Source organism: Sturnira hondurensis, unplaced genomic scaffold (genome assembly GCF_014824575.4).
Source record: "Sturnira hondurensis isolate 20B ecotype Veracruz unplaced genomic scaffold, ASM1482457v3 Scaffold0007036, whole genome shotgun sequence".
Lineage (NCBI taxonomy): Eukaryota > Metazoa > Chordata > Mammalia > Chiroptera > Phyllostomidae > Sturnira > Sturnira hondurensis.
Genome location: NW_028079667.1, coordinates 7069038 through 7076663, shown reverse-complemented (window position 1 = coordinate 7076663; position 7626 = coordinate 7069038).

Below are 7626 nucleotides of genomic sequence, written 5' to 3'. Positions count from 1 at the left end.
TTAGAGAGGAAGGGAAAGAGAGAAATGCCAATGTATGGTTGCTTCTCGTGCATCCCCTGCTGGGAATTGGCCCCTGCAGGGAACTGCCTGTAACCCAGGCATGTACCCTAACTGGGAATCGAACCGCGATCGTGTGGTTCGCAGGCCCGCGCTCAATCCAGTGTGCATTTTTTTTAAAAAAACTTATCAAAATTAATGAATATTTGTGTAGCTGTTTTAATATTAAAGATGAAAGAAAGTATACAACTTTCAGCATTTTATGCTTTATTGTTTCAAAAAAAAGGTTAAAGTGCTATGGGAACACACACACACACACAAAAAAAAATTGTGCAGCATAAAAAGAAGATGCTGTGACTGACCAAAAATGTCAAAAGTGGTTTATGAAGTTTCATGCTGGAGAATTGTCACTGAATGATGTCCACCAGTTGGGTAGACCAGTTGAAGTTGATAGCAATCAAATCAAGATGTTAATTGAGAATAATCAACAATATATCACATGGGAGGTAGCTGACATACTCAAAATGTCCAAATCATAAAGTTATTGGTGAAAATGAAAAGTCTTTTATTTTAAAGAAAAAAACTAAATGGACTTTTTGTCCAACCCAATATTTGTTAAATCAATAAATGAAGGTTATATTTATTGGAAATTTCCACTGGTGGTGTTGATTCAAATACCATCATTCAGAAGAAATGTCAAATGGTATTTTCCAGTGAATTCTCATTAGAACACAAATATGGCATGCTGATGGAATCAATATTAATCCACAAAAAAAAGGAATATATCAGAGGTTTGAGTCAAAATGTCAGAACATAGCATGTGCCTACTTCTGTTCTGAGTTCATATTCCTAGAAATGAACATAAGGAAAAAGCTAAAAATGTGAACAGGAGGTGAAGATGAGAGAGGTTCTGGGGGTGGCTCAAATTCAGAATCGGAAGTAGTGGACAGTGAATGGTGAGGGGAGTATTTGGAGAACTGATTTCAGCACAATTGAGTGGTCAAGTCATTCACTGAGATTCTTATGCCACTGAGGAATAGGTAGCAACTATCTTTTCCTACAGAAGATGACATGACTAAGGACACAAAGGAGGAAGACATAGAATGCTACCAAAAGTATCTTCCAACTTCCAGGAGATACAGGGAACATTCAAATCAGAAAAAAAATCTACCAGCTCACTCTATGTAGCAACATAAACAGTCTCTTCTAACAGCTAAAGATAAACTGATAAAACAAAAATAATCACCAATAAGTAAATATCAAATGTCAATCTCAAACATGAGAGGTGGTGAGATAAGAATCCCCAAATATACTACAAAATCTAATCTAATTGTCCTTTCCCTATCCTCTTCTTATTTATCAACAGCCTTTAATAAAAGTGACCTATCCCTTCTTGAAACACTTGTTTTCCTTGGCTGCCATGGCACCACATTCTAGTGATTTTCCTTTTACTTCTCTAATGACTTCTATTTAGTTTTGTATGCTAGGCCCTTCTATTAGTTTGCTAGGGTTGCCAGACCAATATACCACAAGCTGAGTGGCTTAACAGAAATTTATCAGGGGTTTGGCCAAGGTGTAGGTGTAGGTAGAAATGCTTCACTTCCTCACACAGTCAAAAGAAGGATAACAACCAACTTAAAATCAGTAAACAATCAGAAGTGGCAGAAAATCAAACTGCATGGAACTCTGACAACCAAGGAGTTAAAGAAACAATCATCCAGATGGGTAGGAGGTGCAGAGATGGGAGAGGAAATGCAGCAAGGCAGTGGACCCAGTGGGTAAGGTGGGGCTGGTTGAATGAGAAACAAAAGGCTCAAAACCTCTAGATGTAAAATATTGAGGGGTTGCCTTGGTGGGAGAAACTCCCAGTCTCACAGGAGAGTTTGTTGGAAAGTGGGGCTAGAGACAAGCAAGTGAGCCACATTGTTACCTCTCTGACTCCTCCCCACAGACAGTGCCACAACACAGAAAAGAGGGTCACCCCACCTTGATGAATACCTAAGGCTCCACCACCTTACAACATAACAGGTGCACCAACACAAAATGAAAGAACAGATAAAAACTCCAGAAAAAGAGCCAAGCAACAAGGAAACAGACAATGTATCTGATACAGAGTTCAAAATACTGGTGATCAGGATGCTCAGAGAATTGATTAAGCCCATTCACAAAATGAAGGAAGAAATGAAGGCTATCCAAAGTAAAATAAAGCAAAATATACAGGGAACCAACAATGAAGGGAAGAAAATCAGGACTTAAATCAACAACTTGGAACAAAAGGAAGAAATAAACATTTAACCAGAACATAATGAAGAAACAAGAATTCAAAAAATAAATAAATAAAATAAGGAGAGGCTTAGGAACCTATGGGACAACTTTAAGTGCTCCAACATCCAAATCATAGTGGTGCCAGAAGGAGAAAAACAAGAGCAAGAAATTGAAAATTTATTTGAAGAAACAATGAAGGAAAACTTCTCCAATCTGGTGAAGGAAATAGACTTACAGGAAGTCCAGGAAGCCCAGAGAGTCCCAAAGAAATTGGATCCAAAGAACACACCAAGGCACATCATAATTGAGTTATCCCATATGAAAGATAAAGAGAGAATCCTAAAAGAAACAAGAGGAAAAAAAGAGAGTTACCCACAAAGGAGTTTCCATAAGACTATCAGCTGATTTCCCAAAAGAATACTTGCAGGCAAGAAGAGGCTGGAAAGAAGTATTTGAAGTCATGAGAGGTAAGGACCTACATCCAAGATTACTCTATCCACCAAAACTATCATTTAAAATGGAAGGGAAGATAAAGTGCTTCCAGATAAGGTCAAGATGAAGTAGTTCATCATCACCAAGCCCTTATTATATGAAATGTTAAAGGGACTTATCTAAGAAATAGAAAAAGATCAAGAATATGAATGGTGGGCTTGGAAAAAAATGGCGGCGGAGTAGGACGGAGTGACTGCAGTTCTCCTACACCTGGGAGAAAATCCTGGCAGATTCACAGAAGAACAGCGCAATCAATTCCCCAACCAACAATTCCCCAGCATTTATGAAAATAAGAGACCAGAGATAGTGACGAACCAGACAGCTAGAGGTCGTTGGGGTCTCAGGGAGGCGAGTAAGGACAAAGGCGGACAGACCGGCAGCAGCCATTAGCTGGCGCGTAAAGACCTCCGAGCCGCGGCTGCCGCAGCGGTTGGAGCCCAGGAGGCTTCCTTCTGTCTGTGCCCAGCAATAGGGGCGTCTGCCACGGAGAACTCATCTGGAGCCCAGCAACCCTGAGAAAAGTCAAGGGCAGTGGCAGCAGTGGCGGCGGCGGCAGGACAGCAGCCATTGGCCGGCACATAAAGACCTTGGAGCCTTGGCTGCCTCAGCGGTCAGGGCCCAGAGGCTTCTGCCTGCGCCCAGCGACAGGGGAGTCTGACACAGAGGACTCATTGGGACCCCAGCACCTGTGAGTAAAGACAAAAGTGGCAGTGGCAGGACCGGCTGCCCTTGGGAACCAGGCACCCCAGAGTAAAGTCAAAAGCAGCAGCGGCGGGACCAGCAGCCATTGGCCGGCGCGTAAAGACCTTGGAGCTGCTGCTGCCACAGCTTCCAGGGCCCAGAGGCTTCTGTCTAAGGCCAGCGTCAGGGCGTCTGCCATAGAGGACTCAGCGGGAGCCCAGCAACTGTGAGTAAAGACAAAAGCGGCAGTGGCAGGACCGGCTGCCCTGGGACAGCCCAAAACGCCTCAGAGCCACCACTGCTGCTGTCTTAGGGGTGTAGAGGCTTTGTCTGTGGCCAGTGCCACGGAGGACTCATAGGGAGCCCAGCACCCAGTGGAGGATTGGGCTGGCTGCGGGGTCCCTGGAAGAGCTGGCTCCCTCCCTCACCATCTAGGCGGGGCTGGGTGGCAGAGACCTGTCTGCCTAGGTGTGCAGGGAGGGTGGCAAGGTCAGGGGGCTGTGTTCAGTTGTGATCTCTGTGGTCGCCAGCCCACCGGCCTGCCAGCCCAGGAAATTTGAGAGGAGCATTGTCCTAACCAGTCAGGTTGGGGATTGGGCTAGGCTGAGAGGCACGCTTTCTGGAGAAGTTTTTACTGGAAAATGGACTGAGGTGTTCTCCTGTGAAGGCAGCTTGACTTGCTTCTCACCCAGCCACAGGACAGTACCAAATCCGGTGCGACCAAGGCAGCCTGTCAGGTGGGCGGGCGCCCGCACCCCACTCTGGTAGCCTGGCTGGTGGGCGGGTGTGCGCCTAGGCCTACATCCCAGTCCACAGAGGGGTCCTGCCGAAACCAGAAAAACCGGATTGGACAGTTTGAAACCAATAAGGAAGGAGTTTTCGTTGTTGGGTTTTTTTTGTGTGTATTGTTTTTTGGCTTTTTTTTTTGCTTTTATTTTTAAACTTTTTTCAGTAATTGTATATATTTTTTAATTTTATTGTTGCTGTATCTTTCAGTACTCTATTCCTCGCCTTTCTTTTTTCCTGTTTTAGTCCTTCTTCATTTCACCCCAAACTTATTGCTTGTTCCTCACTTCTCTTGCCCTTTTTTTGTGTATTTGTTTATTTGTTTGTTGCTTTCTATACCACTGTAAATACTTCACAACACATCTCTCGGGTCTTAGCCCACTTTACAGGTTCCTGAATTCTATTACTGTAGTGATTAACTCTACTTGCTCACACGCTACGTCTATTTACTATTCTAAACTCTCACCTTACCTCAAAATCTGACCACCCACAACCTCACTGCTTTCTAGATACAACTCACAAGACTTCTATCCCCAACAAGAGACTTATCTTTGGTCTATCCTTTCCTAGAGCTGGCAAATTGGATTGAAGGTTACAGTTAACACAATATAGAGCCTGAAGATCTTCTATCTCTTCTCTACCACCTGTGACTGTAAATATCATAAAGTACTCTACTGCTGTCATAAATCATTTTCCCTCCCCCTCCAGCTGCTCAAACACACACAAAGACAGGAGTAGGTGGACGCAGAGAACATCAAGATACCTGCAGGAGACTGCACCACTGAATTTCACAGGTATTCTACCACAGAAGTTCACACCATAAACCTAGGGAGTCAGAACAGATCAATTTAAGAAGCTGAAGCTAACAAGAAGAGTCTCATAAGCAATGGGAAGACAAAGAAACAATGCCCAAATGAAAGAAAAGGTGGAAGTCTCAGAAATAATGTCAGATGAAAGAGAGGCAAGTCAGCTATCAGATATTGAATTCAAAGCACTAGTTATCAGGAAATTCAAAGAGCTCACAATGAGCTACCAGAAACTAGAGGGGAGCTACCAGAAACTAGAGGGGAGCTATAATGAGCTCTCCGCAAACTATATCAACATGAAAAAGGAAATAGAAACTATCACCAAAGGACAAGAGGACATGAAGAGTACAATTTCGGAACTGAAGAACACAGAAGAAGGAATGAAAAGCAGGATGGATGAGGCAGAAGATAGGATCAGTGAGTTGGAGGACACAGTAGAAAGAATCTTCCAGAAAGAGCAAGAAAGGGAATCTCCCAGAAAGAATCTCCCAGAAAGAGGCTCAGAAAGAATGAAGATGGACTGAGAGAAATGCAAGATAATATGAAGCGTAATAATATCCGAATAATAGAAATACCAGAAGGAGAAGAAGAAGAACAAGGGATAGAAAACCTCTTTGAAAGAGTAATGATGGAAAATTTTCCTAATTTGATGAGAGAAAAAGTGACACGAATCCAGGAACCACAGAGAGTTCCATTCAAGAGGAACCCAAGAGGCCCACTTCAAGACACATCATCATTAAAATGGCAAAATTTCAAGACAAAGAGAAAATCCCAAACCAAGCAAGGGAGAAAAAGGAAGGGAGCCCCAATAAGGTTAGCTACTGAATTCTCAATGGAAACACTCCAAGCAAGAAGAGAATGGCAAGAAATATTTCAAGTAACAAGAACCAGAGGACTACAACCAAGGCTACTTTACCCAGGTAGGCTCTCAATTAAGATAGAAGGCCAAATAAAGAACTTCCAAGACAATAGAAGTGTAAAAGAATATGCCTCCACCAAACCAGCTCTACAAGAGATACTAAAAGGGTTGCTTTAAGGAAAGGAAGGAAAAGAGAGAGACAGAGAGGAACTGTGGTACAAAAATGGCAATGAATGAGTGCCTATCAATAATAACCGTAAATGTAAATGGATTAAATGCTCCAATCAAAAGACATAGAATAGCTGAATGGATAAGAAAGCATGACCAACACATATGCTGCCTACAGGAGACCCACCTCAGGACAAAAGACCATCACAGAATAAAAGTGAAAGGCTGGAAACAAATTTTCCAAGCAAATGGTCAAGAAAAAAAAAAGCTGGGGTAGCAATTCTCATATCAGACAAAATAGACTTCAAAAAAAAGAGCCATAAAGAGAGACCCAGAGGGTCACTTCATAATACTCAAGGGAAGAATCCACCAAGATGACAGTAACATCATAAATATATATGCACCCAACTCAGGAGCACCCAAATATATAAGAAAAATCCTAGAAGACTTCAAGGAAGATATTGACATCAACACAATTATAGTAGGGGATTTTAACACCCCACTGTCAAAAATGGACAAATCTTCCAAACAAAATATCAACAAACATATTGCAGCATTAAATGACACTCTGGATGAAATGGACCTAATTGATATATATAGAGCCCGTCATCCTAAAGAAGCTAAATACACATTCTTTTCAAATGCACATGGAACATTTTCAAAGATAGACCACATGATAGGACACAAAACATGACTCAACAAATTTAGGAAAATAGAAATCCTACCAAGCATTTTCTCTGATCACAAGGGACTGAAATTGGAAACCAACCCCACAGGAAAAAACCCAAAACACCCAAAATCATGGAGACTGAATGGTATGCTATTAAACAACGAATGGGTCAAGTTTGAAATCAGGGAAGAAATCAAAAAGTTTCTGGAAACTAATGAAAATGAACTCACAACAAACCAAAACTTATGGGACACAGCCAAGGCAGTCCTGAGAGGGAAGTTCATAGCAATACAGGCTTACCTAAAGAAAATAGAAACATTTCAAGCAAACAACCTAACCCAATGCCTCGAAGGACTCGAGGAACAACAACGAAGACAGCCCAGAGCAAGTAGAAGGAAGGAAATAACCAAGATCAGAGCAGAATTAAATGACATAGAGACTAAAAGCACAATTCTAAGGATCAATGAATTCAGGAGTTGGTGTTTTGAAAAGATAAACAAAATAGACAAGCCTTTAAGTAGGCTCATTAAGAAAAGAAGAGAGAGGACACAAATAAACACAATCAGAAATGAAAGAGGAGAGATTACAACTGATATCACAGAAATAGAAGGGATTGTAAGGAATTATTATGCCCAGCTGTATGCCAAGAAATTTGAAAACCTAGATGAAATGGACAAATTTCCAGAAAAATATAATCTTCCAAAGCTCAGTGAAAAAGACGCAGAAAACCTGAACAGGCCAATAACAGCAAATGAAATTGAAGAAGTAATCAAAAAACTCCCATCACACAAAAGCCCCAGACCAGATGGTTTCACAGGAGAATTCTACAAAGCGTTTAAGGAAGAGCTAACCCCTATTCTTCACAGACTATTCCAAAAAATCCAAAATGATGGGAAACTCCC